At 37.4% G+C, this 22,607-nt stretch overlaps 1 protein-coding gene across 4 annotated transcripts in view; it reads right to left on the bottom strand.

The window, feature by feature from the left end:
* EYA3 (EYA transcriptional coactivator and phosphatase 3) overlaps positions 1–22,607 on the bottom strand; it is a 139,830-nt gene that overhangs the window by 73,010 nt on the left and 44,213 nt on the right. Inside the window, exon 2 of one of the 4 annotated variants that reach the window (XM_082864048.1) lies at positions 20,340–21,733. The exons of 2 other annotated variants lie outside the window; for them this stretch is intronic. The gene's annotated coding sequence lies outside the window, so the exon portion shown is untranslated. The remainder of the gene's footprint in view (positions 1–20,339; positions 21,734–22,607) is intronic. One more of the 4 variants, XM_082864049.1, reaches the window with a different exon arrangement.

The raw sequence follows: 22,607 nt of genomic DNA, 5'->3' as shown, positions 1-22,607 counted from the left end.
CTTCCCCGGTGGCGCAGTGGTTGAGAGTCCGCCTGCCGATGCAAGGGACATGGGTTCGTGCCCCGGTCCGGGAAGATCCCACATGCCGCAAAGCGGCTGGGCCCGTGATCCATGGCTGCTGAGCCTGCGCGTCTGAAGCCTGTGCTCCGCAAAGGGAGAGGCCACAACAGTGAGAGGCCTGCATACCACAAAAAAAAAAAAAAAAAAAAAAACTGCAGAGGAAGGAACACTCCCAAACTCATTCTATGAGGCCAACATCATCCTGATATCAAAACCAGACAAGATACTACAAAAAAAGAAAATTACAGACCAATATCACTGATGAATATAGATGCAAAAATCCTCAACAAAATAGTAGCAAACAGTCCAAGAACACAGTAAAAGGATCATACACCATGATCTAGTGGGATTTATCCCAGGGATGCAAGGATCCTTCAATATACGCAAATCAATGTGATACACCATATTAACAAATTAAGGAATAAAAACCATATGATCATCTGAACAGATGAAGAAAAAGCTTTTGACAAATTCAACACCCATTTATGATAAAAACTCTCCAGAAAGTGGGCATAGAGGGAACCTACCTCAACATAATAAAGGCCATATACAACAAACCCGCAGCAAACATCATTCTCAATGGTGAAAAACTGAAAGCATTTCCTCTAAGATCAGGAACAAGACAAGGATGTCCACTCTCACACTATTATTCAACATAGTTTTGGAAGTCCTAGCCATGGCTATCAGAGAAGAAAAAGAGATAAAAGGAATACAAATTGGAAAAGAAGAAGTAAAACTGTCACTGTTTGCAGATGACATGATACTATACATAGAGAATCCGAAAGATGCCACCAGAAAACTACTAGAGCTTGTCATTGAATTTGGTAAAGTAGCAGGATACAAAATTAATGCACAGAAATCTCTTGCATTCCTATACACTAACAATGAAAGATCAGAAAGAGAAATCAAGGTAACAATCCCATTCACCACTGCAACAAAAAGAATAAAATACCTAGGAATAAACCTACCTAAGGTGGTAAAAGACCTGTACTCAGAAAACTATAAGACACTGATGAAAGAAATCAAGGATGACAGAAACAAGATGGAGAGATATACCATGTTATTGGATTGGAAGAATCAATATTGTGAAAATGACTGTATTACCCAAAGCAATCTACAGATTCAATGCAATCCCTATCAAATTACCAATGGCATTTTTTACAGGACTAGAACAAAGATATCTTAAAATTTGTATGGAGACACAAAAGACCCCAAATAGCCAAAGCAATCTATAGGGGAAAAAATGGAGCTGGAGGAATCAGACTCCCTGAATTCAGACTACACTACAAAGCTACAGTAATCAAGACAATATGGTACTGGCACAAAAACAGAAATATAGATCAATGGAACAGGAAAGAAAGCCCAGAGATAAACCCACACACCTATGGTCAACCAATCTATGACAAAGGAGGCAAGAATATACAATGGAGAAAAGACAGCCTCTTCAATAAGTGGTGCTGGGAAAACCACTGGGACAGCTACATGTAAAAGAATGAAATCAGAACACTCCCTAACACAATACACAAAAATAAACTCAAAATGGATTAGAGACCTAAATGCAAGACTGGACACTACAAAACTCTTAGAGGAAAACATAGGAAGAACACTCTTTGACATAAATCACAGCAAGATCTTTTTTGATCCACCTCCTAGAGTAACGGAAATAAAACCAAAAATAAACAAATGGGTCCTAATGAAATTTAAAAGCTTTTGCACAGCAACAGAAACTATAAACAGGATGAAAAGACAACCCTTAGAATGGGAGAAAATATTTGCAAATGAATCAACAGACAAAGGATTAATCTCCAAAATATATAAACAGCTCCTGCAGCTCAATATTAAAAAAAACAAACAACCCAATCCAAAAATGGGCCGAAGACCTAAACAGACATTTCTCCAAAGACATACAGATGGCCAAGAGGCACATGAAAAGCTGCTCAACATCACTAATTATTAGAGAAACACAAATCAAAACTACAATGAGGTATATCACCTCACACCGGTCAGAATGGCCATCATCAAAATATCTACAAACAATAAATGCTGGAGCGGGTATGGAGAAAAGGGAACCCTCTTGCACTGTTGGTGGGAATGTAAATTGATACAGCCACTATGAAGAACAGTATGGAAGTTTCTTCAAAAACTATAAATAGGATTACCATATTACCCAGCAATCCCACTACTTGGCATATACCCAGAGAAAACCATAATTCAAAAAGAGTTATGCATCACAATGTTCATTGCAGCACTATTTACAATAGCCAGGACATGGAAGCAACCTAAATGCCCATTGATAGATGAATAGATAAAGAAGATGTGGTACATATATACAGTGGAACATTACTCAGACATAAAAAGGAACGAAACTGGGTCATTTGTAAAGCCGTGGATGGATCTAGAGACTGTCATACAGAGTGAAGTAAGTCAGTAAGAGAAAAACAAATATCATATCTTAACACATGTATGTAGAATCTAGGAAAACGGTACAGATGAACCAGTTTGCAAGGCAGAAATAGACACACAGATGTAGAGAACAAATGTATGGACACCAAGAGGGAAAGCGGGGTGGGGTGAGGGGGGCAGTGGTGGCGGTATGAATTAGGCGATTGGGATTGACATATATACACTAATATGTATAAAATAGATAACTAATAAGAAGAACCTGTTGTATAAAAAAATAATAAAATTCAAAAAAATATATATATATAACCTGCCATAATTCTACGTTCAATGAGATTCATCTTTTGAAATATCCAATAATATAATGGCTTGACATAGAAGTGGAAAGTGTGGATACTTAATGTAGTGTAAATGAATATAATTTTAACTTAGTCAAACAGCCAATGAAATAACATAACATACTCTGAGTTAACTTTTTGTTTTAAGTACCTTCAAGGCATTTGGATAGTAATGTCTTTTCATAATTTTCTAGTTTCAATTCTTGCTGTTGGCTTCTAAATACAGCTGTTTTACCACCTTTTTTGGAGAGAATTTATCAGTATCCACATGCCTTCACAGGCAGAAATCTGGGAAAACCTGTAACTGAGTACAGAAATAGTATTTCCTAAGACTTCACATTTCCCTACCTGCAAATACTAACAATGAAAAAATAGGAATTTTGGTTTGTTTGAAAAGATCACATAATTTTAAACACTGTGATTGCACACGCTCATAAAGCAGGATTCTTTTGTAATATGACAGTCATAATTTTTATTTTTAATACTTAAAAATTACAAGGGAAATAAAAAGTAACAAATATTTTATTTCAAAATTCTCATTAGATTCCTACCTCAAAATTTCTGTTTTGTACCAATTTCAACATACTATTTACCCTGTAATTATAAATGGCCACAAGCAAGAACTTAGATTACTTCAATATGTTATTATAGCTCTTAAGTATAGGAAGGGGAAATATATATACTGTGTATATACATATTTATATTTTAAAACACAGAATAAAGGTCAAATTATTTTCAATGAAAGCAAAGTATACATCACTCTTAATTACAACATCACAAGAAGTGTCAAAATAGAGAACAGTCTCATTATAGGTCCTAGAAGGGGAATTTGCATATGGCAAAGTGTGCACAGAGATATTCAGGAGTTAACTGAATTTTTTTTTTTTTTTTTTTTTTTGCGGTACGCGGGCCTCTCACTGTTGTAGCCTCTCCCGCTGCGGAGCACAGGCTCCGGACGCGCAGGCTCAGCAGCCATGGCTCACGGGCCCAGCCGCTCCGCGGCATGTGGGATCATCCCGGACCGGGGTACGAACCCGCATCCCCTGCAATGGCAGGTGGACTCCCAACCACTGTGCCACCAGGGAAGCCCTAACTGAATATCTTTTGTTCAGCTGTAAGTAGAAAACAGGTAGCTCATAAATTTGACCATTGACTACACTGTATTTTAGAAGTCTATTTACTACCCCCTTCCAAAGCCTTATATGTATTTTTAGAGCACACCACAGAAAAGGCTACAGAAGTTTCCCTGGGGAAAATGAACAGCACGTTTCCCAAAATTAAATATATCTCAACAATAGTTATAAACAACAGTAGCCTGAAGAAGGTATCAAAAAAGTAGTATATCATCACTTATGATTTTTATTAATATATGGATTACTTTAGGATATAAAAGAAGTAGGTAATTAGCAAATGTTTACCATGGTGTCCTCAAATATAATTACATGTATGCCTTGAAGAATAAAAACAAAGAGCAAAATACCCTCTTCTAGGTGGCTTGAAGAAAACTACTTCAAGTATTATTATTCAACAATAACTGATCTCTTCTAAAGAGGATCTATTAATTCAGAAACAAGTGTCCTAACACCCAAAGTACCAAACATAAAGCCTAAAGATATCTCTTCAAAATAAATTCTATTTTATAAACTAGGAGGCCTCATAAAGCATAATCGGAAAAGATGTCAGGAAAATGATTTCAAAACATAAGAAAACATTTCTATGGTCTCTTCCAGAACAGTACTTAGTAGTGTCAGTGGGGATGATACTAAATACTAATTTGGGCTTCACAATCTATAGAACACTTACAATAGGTTTCAAACAAGAAGTAAACAAAGGTTTATTCCAATACCTACAAATTTCTTACTGAAAATTAGGCAAAAATAATAATGAACATCTTGGAGGAGAATAACAGAGGCAATTAAGGAAGATCTGCCCTACATCAGTCTTTAAAATCAATTACAGTGGGGAGGATAAGAGACCTATCATTTACTGAGCATATAAAATCCACCAGGTATTTTTACATTCGTTGCCTTACTTAAATTTATCTCCTCAGCCATTTTAAAACACAACTGGTACCATCCTCATACTATGGACAGGGCAACTGGGATTCAGAGACTTAAACAATCTGCCTGAGAATAAGAGCAATCATGTTTTCAGACTAAAGACAATAGAGGAGAGTGCTGATGGCTGTGCAACATTGTGAATGTACTTAATGCTACTGAATGGTATCCCTAAAAGTGGTTAAAACTGTTTATTTTGTTATGTATACTTACCACAAGAAAAAAAAACTACGAAAAGACCCGTGAGACTAGAAAGAGCAAAATAATGACCAAATCCAAAAAGTGCTCATAAGTGGAGAAAATCATTATTTAAAAAATGTTGTCAGGGGGGGCTTCCCTGGTGGCGCAGTGGTTGAGAGTCCACTTGCCGATGCAAGGGACACGGGTTTGTGCCCCAGTCTGGGAAGATCCCACATGCCGCGGAGTGACTGGGCCCGTGAGCCATGGCCACTGAGCCTGCGCGTCCGGAGCCTGTTGCTCCGCAGCGGGAGAGGCCACAGCGGTGAGAGGGCGGCATACCGCAAAAAAAAAAAAAGAATATAACAAATGGAAGCAATGCCTGCAATAATTATGACAGGTAAAGCTTAATGTCTACAATATAAATCCAACCAGGGCTTCCTTGGTAGCGCAGTGGTTAAGAATCCGTCTGCCGGACTTCCCTGGTGGCACAGTGGTTAAGAATCTGCCTGCCAATGCAGGGGACACGGTTTCGAGCCCTGCTCCGAAGATCCCACATGCCATGGAGCAACTAATCCCCTGTGCCACAACTACTAAGCCTGCGCTCTAGAGCCCGCAAACCACAACTACTGAAGCCTGTGTGCCCAGAGCCTATGCTCCGCAACAAGATAAGCCACTGCAATGAAAAAGCCCACACATCACAACGAAGAGTAGCCCCCGCTCGCCGCAACTAGAGGAAACCGGCGTGCAACAACGAAGACCCAACACAGCCAAAAATAAATAAATAAAATAAAAATAAATTTTAAAAATAAAAAATAAAATAAACCCAACCAGTTCAACATTTACTGCTCATCTGTTATGCGGCAAATGATGACTAACATACACATCCATCAAAGGATACAAACAGCTTAAGTAACAACCAAGATCAAATCAGCACTTTGGAAAAAAGATTCTCACTACTAACTGAATAAATTTTAATATTTTTAAGATACCACTTCACACGTATTAAATTACCAAAAATAAATCTAAACAATAAAACCTAAAGTTATGTGGGCCATAAGAAGAAAAGAAATATTCAGGCACTGCTGTAAAATTGTATGTATATTCAGACTGTTCTCTGGTTAGAGTATAAAAGAGGTCATAAAATTGCCCATGGCCTGAATAATTTTTCTTGGATTTTCCCCCCACAATTAAATAGAGGAGTAAAAAGCTAACTCTATTTTAAAAACTGAGTAAGTTTCTTGTTCACAGTAATGAAAAATTAGAAACAACCAACATGTGGAGAATGATTTATCTAAGCTGTAATTCTATATTCTATATTAAATGAAACTGCAACCTATTTCAATAAAAGCTCATTTAAAAGATGAAAAAAAAAAGTAAGATTTTACATTAATTACAGCATAATAATAATACCTTAAATAGTTTAATAAAAATCAAAAGTAGGGCTTCCCTGTTGGTGCAGCAGTTAAGAATCCACCTGCCAATGCAGGGGACACGGTTTCGAGCCCTGCCTGGTCCAGGAAGATCCCACATACCGCGGAGCAACTAGGCTCGTGCGCCACAACTACTGAGCCTGAGCTGTAGAGCCCATGAGCCACAACTACTGAACCCGCGTGCCACAACTACTGAAGCCCGCATGCCTAGAGCCCGTGCTCCGCAACAAGAGAAGCCACCACAATGAGAAGCCCGCACACCACAACAGAGTAGGCCCCACTCGCCACAACTAGAGAAAGCGCACGTGCAGCAATGAAGACCCAACGCAGGCAAAAATATAGATATACAGATAGATAGATAGATAGATGGAATTGAGCACATGACCCTCCCTTTTAAAATTACATTCCTAATATTAACTTAAGCTATTTACTCCTTTTCTTTCATTAAATCTCAAACTATTCTGTTACATTAGTTTGACCTCATGGTCATACTCTTGAAAGTTTTAAAATGTTTTAAATTTATAAACTCAAAACTTCTTTTTCACTACTGTTAACTGGTACTTTAAGGACTGTCTAAAAATCCTAAAAAGATTCTTCTTTTAAGCTACTTTTTAATTTCTTGTACAATCTAGCAAAAATAACAATTTGATTTCTCTTTATAGCCATAAATCTTTAATTTATGAGACACAAACTTCGATCTATTGTTAATGAAACAGGTAATTTTAATTATACAGGATATAAAAATAAATTATTTTACCATTTCTAGTCAGAGATGAGTATCATGGTTTTGGAAAAACAAAATATCTCCTAACCTACCAAAACCTTAAAGTTATTAGTGAAACAGTTCCCTGCTTCATTATTAATTAATAATTAAGAATTCTTCAAAACTACTTCTCTGACCCCTACTGTGTTCTATAAATCTAGCAGTTAACAATTCTGTCAAAACTACTAATTTTCCTTTGGTCCTAAGATTCCTGTGGAATCTTGATCCTAAATTCCACAATGGCAGAGATCGCCTTCTTTTTAGTATCTGAGAGCACATAGCAGGCAATCAATAAATATTTGTTCAATCAAGTACAATTTCTAGGCTCTTGATTCCTCTAAATATCTACTTAAAACCAGTTCATTAAGAACCTTCAATATATTTAGAGGCACAAAGAATTCAAAACTTCACTTTTCTCATTTCTCACCAGGAATGCCTAAGTCTTTAATTCTTTACAAGGTTTTATTAACTAATTAGAAGAACATCATTTTGAAGTCTGTGTTAAGTGAAAAGTTCCCTTCAAAAAAAAAAAAGGACTGATATGCTTTAAATCAAATCTTAATATCACATACATAACAAGGGATCACAACACACGCACTACTTACTTAGAGGTGAGGAGTTAGGAGACCTTAAGTTTCTGTCCCTTAATAGGCTGAGAAAGGAAGGAGGGAAGGAATGAAGGAAAAGAGGGAGGGAGGGAGGGAGGGTGGGGAGAGAGAGAGATCAAGTATGAAATCACCTTCCCCAAACACAAATATACACAGCTATCATGAAACATTTCTGGCCAAAGATGGGTCCGCATCCTAATCCCCAGAACCCATAAATGTTACCTAATTTGGAATAGAGTCTTTGCAGATGTATTTAAGGATTCTGAGATGAGCAGATTATCCCGGATTATCTGGGTAGGCCATAAATGCCATCTTAAGAGAAAGGCAGAGAGAAATTTAACACCCACACACATACAATGAGGGGAAGGCGATACAAATATGGAGGCAGAGACTGGAGTGATATGACCAAAGAATGCCAGCAGCCACTAGAAGCTGGAATAGGCAAGGAACGGATTCTACTCCTAGAGCCTATGGAGGGAGTGCAACCCTGCCAACACCATGATTTTAGACCTCTGGCCTCCAGAACTGTGAGAGGATAAATTTCTGTTGTTTTAAGCCTCCAAATTGGTGGCAATTTATTATGGCACCCACAGGAATCTAATACTATTTGTAAAGAAGTTTATTTTGTTTTTCATTCGTTTTTGCTATTACCTCTCAGCTTGGGTTTGTTGGCCATCTGGCCACTGAATGAAACACATAAGCTGAAAACAAAGGTAGGAAATGAAGAAAAGTATGTAAATAAGACGACAGAACATGATTATACATACAGTTGCAAAAATGCTTCCAAACATTAAGAAGAATAAAAAGCTTTCCAAATAATTGGACAGCTTGCCTAACAGAACTGTCATATTACAAAATTAGCATTTTCCTGCTTTCACTCTGGGTCAAATCCTAAATTTATAGTTGAAGAAATTTCCAGGTAACATAGTGAAATTGGCAGTCCCAAGTGTTTCATGGATCTTGAGACACCTTAGTGATCCATCTAATGCCCTGAGAACAAACAAGCATTAGTATCTGTAAGATAGCATTTAAAACCAGCATACAATCACTGTACTGGACTATTTGATGTGTTCTGCCTGGGGGAAAAAAAAATACTGCTAGAGCTAAACCTGAAAGATAATCAAGTCCTCCTTTCCAGCTGGTCTTGAATAACTTTCTTAGGCACACCATGCCTCAAGACTGAAGCTCATATTTTTCTATTTTGATTGACTGAAGTTCCTATTTTGTATTTCTTTCATGAAGTCATTTTGTGATATCTATAGAGTAGTAATGCTTCTTCATAAAAGCATTTACTCAACATTTAACTTAAAGTTTTGTAACACTGTGCTAAGCACTGTATTAAGAACATTAATAAACAGATTACAGAATGATACTGGATAATCAGAAATTTTTGTCATTAGAAAAACATGACTTTTCTAACTAAGCAAATACCTCTTTTTGGAGGGGGCATATACTTCTTTCTTTGGAGCTTCCTTTTTTGTTTTTCTTGAATAGAGCCCTAGAATTCTTTCTCAACATAAAATATTCATAGAATATCTGAAACCAGAAGAAAAACACTAAAATAAAATAGAGGGTAGAATATGCCAGGTGTTTTAAGACATATTCTGAAAGAAATCATAATTAGTGTGTTTTGGCTGCTTTCAAAATTTTATGTCAGTGTTGAAAATGCCATTTAACTAAACACTAAAATGTATATATCAGAGTAAAAATATAAAGCCTTCACTAATTTAACCAATAAAAGCTGTTAATGCTAACTTCAAGCAACAAAGTAAACAAGAAGAGTAAATTTTAGGAACTTACTCTTTTTCTTGATAAAGACTCTTAATTGAAACAATTTTCCCAGAGGCTATTATTTTCTGGTTGGTCTAAAATGAAGGGATCAAATCTACAGAGGCCAGCAATCTCAAACTCTGGAATCTCCTCTGAATGCAACTCAAAAAGGATGATACACAAATTAAACTTAATCACTAAAAAAAACTATGCGCTTTCCAAACAAACTTCAGGGTAATGTTATCAAAGTTTTTTAAAAAAATGATATTTTAATTTAAATTGCATTAAACACATAAATTAATTTAGGAGGAAATGATGAGTTTACAATATTGTGTTCTCCTATCTAATAACACAGTATTTATTTCCAGTTACTTAATCTTTTTTTAAAAACATCTCTTAGCAGATCCTCTACGTTTCTTTATGTTGGCATTTTATCTTTTCATTTGTTATATTTTTCATTTCTAAAGAAGTTATTTTTTATATATAGGACAGTTGTTGATATTGGTACATTAATTTTGTAAACTTCCATGTTACCAAAGTCTCTTATTGTTTCTAACAATGAGAATAGTAAGATGGTTGATTCTTGAGTTTCACGTATATATTTTCCCCAGCTGCATAAAAATAGCTCCTCTTTCCCCAATATTAACTTCTTTATTTCTTGTTCTTACCTAATGATATTGGCTTACACCTCCACTATAATATTAAGTAACAGTGCTAATTGTTGGGCATCCTTTTCTTGTTCCTCACATTAATAAAAATACACCTAGCATACCACTACTAAGCATGACATTGGTCAAGTGCTTTTTTGGCATCCAAAAAAATGACCATCTGGTTTTTCTCTCGACTATTAATATAGCATATTACTAGATTTCCTAATATTGAACCACATATGCATTTGGTTCAGAGATGAAACTCTGGTGTTGTAGAATATTATTTTAATGTACTGTTGAATCTATTTTCTAGTACTGAATTTATGATGTTCAATAACTGCTTTTAATTGTTTTAAATGAACACCCTGAGAGGGGAAAAGCTATTTGTACAGGGTGAGCTCCACTCAGGTCAAATATAGTCTTGAGAATGAGGTCTTTCAAGGAACCTCCAGACAGGTCAAATAATGACAATTTTCTGGGAAAAGGGCTGTGAAGGAGCTCCAATCTTGTTCTGCCCCTTCCAGTGGCTTCCAGGTTGCTAGTTCTCACCATGACTGGGGGCTGCTGTTTTCCAAGGTTACTATGGAGCTGGAGAGAGGAGAATGGGAACAATGCAAGCTAAAATGCTATACAAAGTTCACTGTTTTTGCTGAGATTCAGCCATTTTTCTTGAATAAATGTTCAGATTGCTGCAAGCCTGTAGTTAATTTTCAGAGTCCTGAAAGAGTTGATTCTGACTATTTTTGCCAGTATTCTCACTGCTTTTACGAAGAATTTTCAGAAGTTCTTACTCTGCCATTATTGTTGACATCCTTTGAATTTCAATTCAGCTCAATCTTTATACTTATTAATTTGCTATTCACACTTTCTGATTCTTAAAATTTCAATATTTACATTTATTTCCTTTTTAATTTCCTCTGAAATTACTAATGATGGTTATCTTTAAAATCTCCTTCAGTTTATACTATTCACTATTTTCTTTAGTGTTGGAAGCATTTCGTACCTCTCTTGCATAGAATTAATTTTTCTTAAATGGCCGATAAGTCTAGGTTAGTAGTTCACACTTGCTGTCAGGAATTTCTTTTTTTTTTTTTTAAATAAATTTATTTATTTATTTATTTTTGGCTACGTTGCTTCTTCATTTCTGCGTGCAGGCTCTCTCTAGTGGCAGCGAGTGGGGGCTACTCTTCATTGCAGCAGCAGGGTTCTCATTGCGGTGGCTTCTCTTGTTGCAGAGCATGGACTGAAGACGTGCACCCTTCAGTAGCTGTGGCACGTGGGCTTCAGTAGTTGTGGCTCACGGGCTCTAGAGCGCAGGCTCAGTAGTTGTGGTGCGCAGGCTTAGTTGCTCTACGATATGTGGGATCTTCCTGACCAGGGCTTGAACCCATGTCGCCTGCATTGGCAGGTGGATTCTTAACCACTGTGCCACCAGGGAAGCCCCAGGAATTTCAACTAAACAGCGTATCCTCAGAGTGGGTGAGAATCTTTGTTCGTATATTATTATATGCAGGTTCTAGTTATATACATCCACTTCTAGTAACTATGGAAGAGGGGTGAAATATGCAGTTAGGCAGTGTCGGCAGGTCACCTGCTTTCTGGATATGAATTCTTTCCTCTTCTGAACATCATATAAATTACTAGGGATATCTCTTGTCTCCCACGCCAGGACTCTAACTTTAGAGACTAGCTATCATAGCTTTATCTGGGGGAGAAACACTTCGTTAGCTAGCTACTCACTTTGCTTTTTGCTTCCGCTGCTTTTGGGTGGAAGTCTATAGTTGCTTCAGGCTGTGCTTGCTTCTTTCTCTAACCTCCAAATTCATTCATTCACTTACAAAATATTTATTGAGTGTCTACTACGTGCCAGGCACTAGTTTAGATACTGGGAATTCAGTGATGAACACAAAGTCCCTAGTCTCAAGGAACTTATATTCCAAGAGGAAGATAAACAAATACATAAGGTAATACAATTTCACAAAGTAATAATGCTTTTCTTTTTAGATCTTTTTCCTTGATGTGGACCACATTTAAAGTCTTTTATTGAGTTTGTTGTAATATTTTTTCTGTTTTCTGTTTTGGTTTTTTGGCTTCAAGGCACGTGGGATCTTAACTCCCTGACCAAGGATTGAACCTACACCCCCTGAATTGGAAGGCAAAGTCTTAACGACTGAACCAGGGAAGTCCCCAAAGTAATAATACTTTGGAAAATAAAACAAAGGAAGGAGTCCCTCCCATCAGGAAGCTTGCACAAGACTCTCAGATAGCCTCATGCACAAGAGGACAGACAGCAGAAGCAAGAAGAACTACAATTCTGCAGCCTGTGGAAGGAAAACCACATTCACAGAAAGACAGACAAAATGAAAAGGCAGAGGACTTTGTACCAGATGAAGGAATGAGATAAAACCCCAGAAAAACAACTAAATGAAGTGGAGATAGGCAACCTTCCAGAAAAAGAATTCAGAATAATGACATTCAACATGATCCAGGACCTCGGAAAAAGAATGGAGGCAAAGATTGAGAAGATGCAAGAAACGTTTAACAAAGACCTAGAAGAATTAAAGAACAAACAAACAGAGATGAACAATACAGTAACTGAAAAATACACTAGAGGGAATCAATAGCAGAATAACTGAAGCAGAAGAACGGATAAGTGACCTGGAAGACAGAAGGGTGGAATTCACTGCAGCAGAACAGAATAAAGAAAAAGAATGAAAAGAAATGAAGACAGCCTAAGAGACCTCTGGCACAACATTAAACGCAACAACACTCACACGATAGGGGTCCCAGAAGGAGAGAGAGAAAGGACCCAAGAAAGTATTTGAAGAGATTACATTCAAAAACCTTCCCTAATATGGGAAAGGAAATAGCCACCCAAGTCCAGGAAGCACAGAGAGTCCCAGGCAGGATAAACCCAAGGAGAAACACGCCAATGCACATAGTAATCAAACTGACAAAAATTAAAGACAAAAAAAATTACTGAAAGCAGCAAGGGAAAAACAACAAATAACATACAAGGGAACTCCCATAAGGTTAACTAACAGCTGATTTCTCAGCAGAAACTCTACAAGCCAAAAGGGAGTGACAGGATATATTTAAAGTGATGAAAGGGAGGAACCTACAACCAAGATTACTCTACCCGGCAAGGATCTCATTCAGATTCGATGGAGAAATCAAAAGCTTTACAGACAAGCAAAAGCTAAGAAAATTCAGCACCACCAAACCAGCTCTACAACAAATGCTCAAGGAACTTCTCTAAGTGGGAAACACAAGAGAAGAAAAGGACCTACAAAAACAAACCCAAAACAATTAAGAAAATGGTACTAGGAACATACACATCGATAATTACGTTAAAAGTGAATGGATTAAATGCTTCAACCAAAAGACACAGGCTTGCTGAATGGATACAAAAACAAGGCCCATATATATATATCTGCTGTCTACAAGAAACTCACTTCAGACATAGGGACATATACAGACTGAAAGTGAGGGTATGGAAAAAGATACTCCATACAAATGGAAATCAAAAGAAAGCTGGAGGGGCTTCCCTGGTGGCACAGTGGTTGGGAGTCTGCCTGCCGATGCAGGGGACATGGGTTCGTGCCCCGGTCCAGGAAGATCCCACATGCTGCGGAGCGGCTGGGCCCCTGAACCATGGCCGCTGAGCCTGCGAGTCCAGAGCCTGTGCTCCGCAACGGGAGAGGCCACAACAGTGAGAGGCCCGGTACCGCAAAAAGAAATTTAAAAAAATAAAAAAAAAAGAAAGCTGGAGTAGCAATACTCATATCAGATAAAATACACTTTAAAATAAAGAATGTTACAAGAGACAAGGAAGGACACTATATAATGATCAATGGATCAATTCAAGAATAAGATATGACAATTATAAATATATATGTACCCAACACAGGAGCACCTCAATTCATAAGGCAACTGCTAACAGCTATAAAAGAGGAAATCGACAGTAACGCAATAGTAGTGGGGGACTTTAACACCTCACTTACACCAATGGACAGATTATCCAGACAGAATATTAATAAGGAAACACAAGCTTTAAATGACACAATAGACGTGATAGGTATAACTGATATCTATAGGACCTTCCATCCGAAAACAGCAGATTACACTTTCTTCTCAAGTGCACACGGATCATTCTCCAGGATAGATCACATCTTGTATCACAAATTTAACAAAACTGAAATCATATCAAGCATCTTTTCTGACCACAACGTTATGAGATTAGGAATCAATCACAGGAAAAAAACGTAAAAAACATAAACACATGAAGCCTAAACCATACGTTATTAAATAACCAAGAGATCACGGAAGAAATCAAAGAGGAAATCAAAAAATACCTGGAGACAAATGACAATGAAAACAAGACAATCCATAACCTATGAGATGCAGAAAAAGCAGTTCTAAGGGGGGAAGTTTATAGCAATAGAAGCCTACCTCAAGAAACAAGAAAAATCTCAAATAAACAATCTAACTTTACACCTAAAGGAACTAGAGAAAGAAGAACAAACAACACCCAAAGTTAGTAGAAGGAAAGAAATCTAAAAGGTCAGAGCAGAAATAAATGAAATAGAAACAAAGAAAACAATACCAAAGATCAATAAAACTAAAAGCTGGGTTTTAGAGAAGATAAACAAAACTGATAAACCTTTAGCCAAACTCATCAAGAAAAAGAGAGAGAGGTCTCAAATCAATGAAATTAGAAATGAAAAAGAAGTTATAATGGACACCACAGAAATACAAAGCATCATAAGAGACTACTACAAGCAATTCTGTGCCAATAAAATGGACAACCTGGAAGAAATGCACAAGTTCTTAGAAAGGTGTAACCTTGCAAGACTGAACCAGGAAGAAACAGAAAATGTGATCAGACCAATCACAAGTAATGAAATTGAAACTGTAATTTAAAATTTTCCAACAAACAAAAGTCCAGGACCAGATGCCTTCACAGGTGAATTCTATCGAACATTTAGAGAAGAGCTAACACCCATCCTTCTCAAACTCTTCCAAAAAATTGGAGAGGAAGGAACACTCCCAAACTAATTCTATGAGGCCACCATCACCCTGATACCAAAACCAGACAAAGATACTACAGAAAAAGAAAATTACAGATCAATATCACTGATGAATATAGATGCAAAAATCCTCAACAAAATACTAGCAAACAGTCCAAGAACACAGTAAAAGGATCATACACCATGATCAAGCGGGATTTATCCCAGGGATGCAAGCATTCTTCAATATATGCAAATTAATCAATGTGATACACCACATTAACAATTTGAAAAATAAAATCCATGTGGTCATCTCAACAGATGCAGGAAAAGCTTTTGACAAAATTCAACACCCATTTATGATAAAAAACTCTCCAGAAAGTGGGCATAGAGGGAACCTACCTCAACATAATAAAGGTCATATACAACAAACACACAGCACACATCATTCTCAATGGTGAAACACTGAAAATATTTCCTCTAAGATCAGGAAGAAGACAAGGACGTCCACTCTCACCACTATTATTCAACATAGTTTTGGAAGTCCTAGTCAAGGCAATCAGAGAAGAAAAAGAAATAAAAGGAATACAAATTGGAAAAGAAGAAGTAAACCTGTCACTGTTTGCAGATGACATGATACTATACATAGAGAATCCTAAAGATTTCACCAGAAAACTACTAGAGCTAATCAATGAATTTGGTAAAGCTGCAGGATACAAAATTAATGCACAGAAATCTCTTGCATTCCTATACATTAATGATGAAAAGTCTGAAAGAGAAATTAAGGAAACACTCCCACTTACCACTGCAGCAAAAAGAATAAAATACCTAGGAATAAACCTACCTAGGGAGACAAAAGACCTATATGCAGAAAACTACAAGACATTGATGAAAGAAATTAAAGATGATACACACAGATGGAGAAGTATACCATGTTCTTGGATTGGAAGAATCAATACTGTGAAAATGACTATACTCCCCAAAGCAATCTACAGATTCAATGCAATCCCTATCAAATTACCAATGGCATTTTTTACAGAACTAGAACAAAAAATCTTAAAATTTGTATGGAAACACAAAAGACCCCGAACAGCCAAAGCAGTCATGAGTGAAAAAAACAGAGCTGGAGGAATCAGACTCCCTGACTTCAGACTATACTACAAAGCTACAGTAATCAAGACAATGTGGTTCTGGCACAAATACAGAAATACAGATAAATGGAACAGGATGGACAGTCCAGAGATAAACCCATGCACCTATGGTCAACTAATCTATGACAAAGGAGGTAAAGATATACAATGGAGAAAAGACAGTCTCTTCAATAAGTGGTGCTGGGAAAACTGGACAGCTACATGTAAAAGAATGAAATTAGAACACTCCCTAACACCATACACAAAAATAAACTGAAAATGGATTAAAGACCTAAATGTAAGGCCAGATACTATAAAACTCTTAGAGGAAAACATAGGCAGAACACTCTATGACACAAAACACAGGAAGATCCTTTTTGACCCACCTCCTAGAGAAATGGAAATAAAAACAAAAATAAACAAATGCGACCTAATGAAACTTCTAAGTTTTTGCACAGCAAAGGAAAACATAAACAAGATGAAAAGACAATCCTCAGAATGGGAGAAAATATTTGCAAATTAAGCAAGTGACAAAGGATTAATCTCCAAAATTTACAAGCAGCTCATGCAGCTCAGTATCAAAAAAAACCCCACCCAATCAAAAAATGGGCAGAAGACCTAAATAGACATTTCTCCAAAGAAGACATACAGATGGCCAAGAAGCACATGAAAAGCTGCTCAACATCACTAATTATTAGAGAAATGCAAATCAAAACTACAATGAGGTATCACCTCACACCAGTTAGAATGGGCATCATCAGAAAAGCTATAAACAACAAATGCTGGAGAGGATGTGGAGAAAAGGGAACCCTCTTGCACTGTTGGTGGGAATGTAAATTGATACAGCCACTATGCAGAACAGTATGGAGGTTCCTTAAAAAACTAAAAATAGAATTACCATAGGACCCAGCAATCCTACTACTGGGCATATACCCAGAGAAAACCATAATTCAAAAAGACACATGCACCCCAATGTTCACTGCAGCACTATTTACAATAGCTAGGTCATGGAAGCAACCTAAATGCCCATCAACAGATGAATGGATAAAGAAGATGTGGTACATGTATACAATGGAATATTACTCAGCCATAAAAAGGAACGAAATTCGGTCATTTGTAGAGACATGGATGGGTCTACAGACTGTCATACAGAGTCAAGTAAGTCAGAAAGAAAAAACAAATATCGTATATTAACACATATATGTGGAACCTAGAAAAATGGTACAGATGAACCACTTTGCAGGGCAGAAATAGAGACACAGATGTAGAGAACAAACATATGGACACCAACGGGGGAAAGTGGTGGCGTGGTGGTGGCGGGATGAATTGGGAGATTGGGATTGACAAATATACACTAATATGTACAAAACAGATAGCTAATAAGAACCTGCTGTATAAAAAAATAAAATAAAATTCAAAAAACAAATAAAATAAAATTGGTTGTGGTGATGGTTTCACAACTCTGTGAATGTAGTCAAAACCAATGAATTATATACTTTAAATAGGTAAATTGTATGGTATGTGAATTATATCTCAATAAAGCTGTTACCAAAAATATAATAAGTAAATAAATAAAACAAAGGAAGGAGTAGAGCATGACTAAAGGGGAGCTATTTCAGATTTGGTGATAATTTCTCTGAGGTGGTAACAACATTTCAGCAAAGATGTGAATAATCAAAAGTAGAAAACTATACAAAGATGTAAAAGAGGGCCTTCAGAAGGAAACAAGTGTAAAGAAACTAAAAGGAAAACATCCTGATATGTTTGAGAAACAGCAAAAAGGCTGATGTTAGTAAGTGAGTAAGTGGTAGGAAATGAGTCCTGAGAAGCAGACAAGGGCCAGGTCACACACAGCCTTGTAACACATGATAAGCAGTTTGGGGAGGTAATGGGTGCTTCAAGCAAGATAATGACATGATTTGATTTACATATACTAAATGCCATGGGGAGAAGAGACTATAAGGAAAGCCCTCCCCAGGCAGATTGTTCCATATGTTTAGAAAGCATTTCTCTGGGCTTTATCCAGAGGACAAACACCAGAAGCTCAAAATAGAGCAAGGACCGGGAAACTGATGAATACTCCAGGGACTCTTCCGTTCTTCATATTCATTTACTTGGAGTCTGGTATATATCTGAAACTTCTACACATACTTTCCGATGTGATTTCTACTCCTAGTTTCTCTATCAATCCAATTTCACTGTTTCCTATCTTTCAGAAATTCACTGAAGTCTATCAGCTGATGGCAATCTTTCTCAAGAACTACCTTTAAAAAAACTTACCTAACTTATCTACTAACACATTCACTCAGAGTCCTCTGTACTCAAGAGTCCTGCTAAGTAGACACAAATATCCAGCAGACCTGCACGCAACTGACCTCCTTTAAGGCTCCCTTTAAAGTAACCCTAAGAGAACCTTTTAGCTCTCACAATTCAGGCATCAGCACAAATCACATTTCTGTGGCCAAAAAAACTGCAAACAACCATACCTTCTCTGCTGGACTTCCTGTGGACCGACAAAAGCCATCACCATGTTGGTTAACTCCCTCCATAAATAAACAGCCCAGCCAACTGACTGGGTTGGTGAATTCTTCTGGCTACTTTATTTGAGAGGCATGACTAACACATCATGGTACTGTCAGCTGTAGGAATATTTATAGCAACTTTACACTAAACAGAATACTATCAGAACTTACTGAGAAAGAATTTTTTAAAAAATACACTTAGGCTATACCAAATTCTTAACAGGAAAAAATATTTTATCAGGAATAGATTCTCCGAAAAGAACTGTTTTTACAATTTCTAACCTTACTTCTTGGAAAATCATCCTTTGAAGTTGTCTGTAAAATTATCCTTAATAAAAGTTAACACAGGGCTTCCCTGGTGGTGCAGTGGTTAAGAATCTGCCTGCGAATGCAGGGGACACGGGTTCAAGCGACCTGGTCTGGGAAGATCCCACATGCTGTCGAGCAACTAAGCCTGTGTGCCACAACTACTGAGCCTGCGCTCTAGAGCCCGCAAGCCACAACTACTGAGCCCATGTGCCACAACTACTGAAGCCCACGTGCCTAGAGCCTGTGGTCCACAACAAGAGAAGCCACCGCAATGAGAAGCCCGTGCACCGCAACAAAGAGTAGCCCCCGCTCGCTGCAACTAGAGAAAGCCCACGCACAGCAACGAAGACCCAAAGCAGCCAAAAATAAATAATAAAATAAATTTAAAAAAAAAATTTAACACAAACTTTTCCCCACAAGCTTCCAATAAAATTGGGAGATAGCGTTCCACAGGAAAAATTCCAAAACCACAGTATAAAGTATTGAGAAGGAATGAGTTCATCTGAATTAGAGTGTCAAAATGACCTTAATAATAATCCAACAGTTCTACTACATTCCTTCCAACCCTCTTTGGACCTCTCTTCAGTTTTTAGTAACATGTCAGTCACAAAGCATAAGAGTTTCTCTAATGCATGGAGATCCAGACTCCATAAAACTCTCAGCCTCCAAAAACTTTATCTCCACCCTCCTTTAATCTAAAGTTAACATTTCTAAGAGAATCACATTTTTTTCTATAGGTGCTGTGGCCTGACACATGGTATACTCCAACATGAATGTTCTATAAATGTGTCTATACTACCCATTTTCTAAAATCAAAATTCTATATAGCATTCTCTATATCTATCCATCACATGTTTCTATCAATCCACTATCCAGTATTTGAACAAAACTTACTACATGCTATATTAACAGAACTGAGTCTTTTGGAATGCATGTCTTTAGCGCTCAGAACTATAAAATCTAGGTACAGATCTTTTATTAATATTTTACTTTGAATTTATTTATTCCTTCAAAACTCCATCAGCCAAAACACCATCACACATAATTTCAGTGCTGTCATTCAGTACACAGAGTAAAGAACAGTGAAGTAACTTTTAACACTTGCTATTTTACCCTTTTCAACATAATTCATCTCTGTAAGAGGCAGGCTTGGCAAGCTTGAAGCATGAACTCTGGAGTCTGACTCTTAGGTTCAAATCCCAGTTCTGGCACTGATGAGTGGTGTGGGAGCTTAGACAAGTTATTTAACTTTTCTGAGCCTCATTTACTTCATCTGTAAAATGGGAAAAATAATAATTAGTGTTTTCTCATAAACTTGTCATAGGTTTAAATGAGTTAATATCTATAAAGCTCTTAGAATAGTGTCTGGCACATAGTTAGGATGATATAACTGTTAAAGAAAAATAAAATAAAGAAATATCTTAGACATAAGCTAAACAGACTCAGGACAGAAATGTGGTCCTGAGTGAAAGTCAATTCATTAACTAGTTCCTCTTAGTTTTTCAAAGGGCAAAATATTAAAATTACTAAAGGTAAGGTCCAGGGACTTCCTTGGAGGTCCAGTGGTTAAGACCTCACCTTCCAATGCAGGGGGTGCAGGTTCAATCCCTGGTGGGGGAGCTAAGATCCCACATGCTTCACAGCCAAAGGCCAAAAAAACAAAACAGATGCAATACTGTAACAAATTTAGTAAAGACTTTAAAAATGATCCACATCAAAAAAAAAATCTTTAAAACAAAACAAAACAAAACACAACAACAACAAAGGTAAGGTCCAAATAACAAGAGATTCCTGTGAGAGATTAAACAAGTTGGGCCTGTAGCTGATACTCTGTCCCTGGCTTTGATTCCAACACTCTGCACAAGAACTTCCTTCCAAGTCCTCAGGAAAGCTGTTTTCAAGCTCCTGGGCAATAAAACATTGAGTATCAATCGCGTCCTGTTACTTAGCAAATATGAACTCATCATGGTCACAAATACTTTCAGGAGATCCAACTGTGAGTTGTGAGTTACTAATAGCTAACATTTATGTAATGTTTTTTATGGGTCAGGCACTGTTCTAAGTACTTTACGTATATTAACTCTTTTAATCCTCTCAATAAGTCTATAAGATATGTACTGTTTACTATTATCACCATTTTACAGATGAGAAAACTGAAGCATAGAGAGTAACTCAACCAAGGTCATATACCTAATAACTCACCAACATGGAATTCAAGCCCAGGCAGCCTACCTTCAAAGCCTGAGGTTTTAAACCATAGCTTCGTGCCTAAGTACAGAACATCACAGACAGGACTAATGATTTTAAAAAGCTGGCCAAGTTAAAAATATATGCTGGGACTTCCCTGGTGGCACAGTAGTTAAGAATCCGCCTGCCAATGCAGGGGACACCGGTTCGATCCCTGGTCTGGTAAGATCCCACATGCTGCGGAGCAACTAAGCCCGTGCGCCACAACTACTGAGCCTGTGCTCTAGAGCCTGCGAGCCACAACTACTGAGCCTGCGTGCCTAGAGCCCGTGCTCCGCAGCAAGAGAAGCCACCGCAATGAGAAGCCCATGCACTGCAACGAAGAGTAGCCCCAGCTCACCGCAACTAGAAAAAGCCTGCGCACAGCAACGAAGACCCAATGCAGCCAAAAATAATTAATTTATTTATTTAAAAAAAATGTATGCTATGTCATGCTACAGTCACCAATAGCCAGAACTCACAAGCCAGGTAATGAGAAGATACTAAGAAAGCCAGTTTTCTTCTTTATTCTTTCTCATTCTCGTTCTTCCCCCAGGCCTCCCAAATAAATATGAGTTAATACAAGAGAAATGCTTTAAATAGTGCCTGGCACATAGGAAGTGCTCATTACGTGTTAAGAGGAGGTAGTGGTAAAAACAGTAGTGTATGCCTGCTGACCCTGCCTCACTCTAATAGCTGTGATATGCTAGGAACTGTTGATATCTCTACCATCTTTCCCCCTTTATGATTAGAGGAAATGAAATCAGGATAATAAATAAATACGGTCCACTGTAACAAATCCTAATGACTCTTCAATTGTGTTACTTTGACCTGACTATATACACAGAAGGAAAATTGCTTCACTCCTTGGCTCTCTTTTCTTGGTTTACAAAGACTGGAATGGGGCCAGAAAAAAGCAGAATAAAGCAGCTTTGTAACCTTTTGACTAGTTGCCAATAACAGAAGCAAGGTTTGTGAAAGGAACTTAATCAAACTAAACTTTGACTGTCAGATGGAAACTAGAAAAGGATTCTAATGATAAAAGCTCTACACATGACCAAGCGTTGTCAACCTCATGATTCTGTATCACTGCAGTTTTTTAAATGATGTGCCTAGACACAGAGTAAAGGACAGAGGTGACAGTAACAATAATTG

The sequence above is a fragment of the Leucopleurus acutus genome, assembly GCF_964270905.1.
Source record: "Leucopleurus acutus genome assembly, chromosome: 2".
Classification (NCBI taxonomy): Eukaryota; Metazoa; Chordata; class Mammalia; order Artiodactyla; family Delphinidae; genus Leucopleurus; species Leucopleurus acutus.
This window is presented reverse-complemented; position numbering and strand designations above follow the sequence as displayed.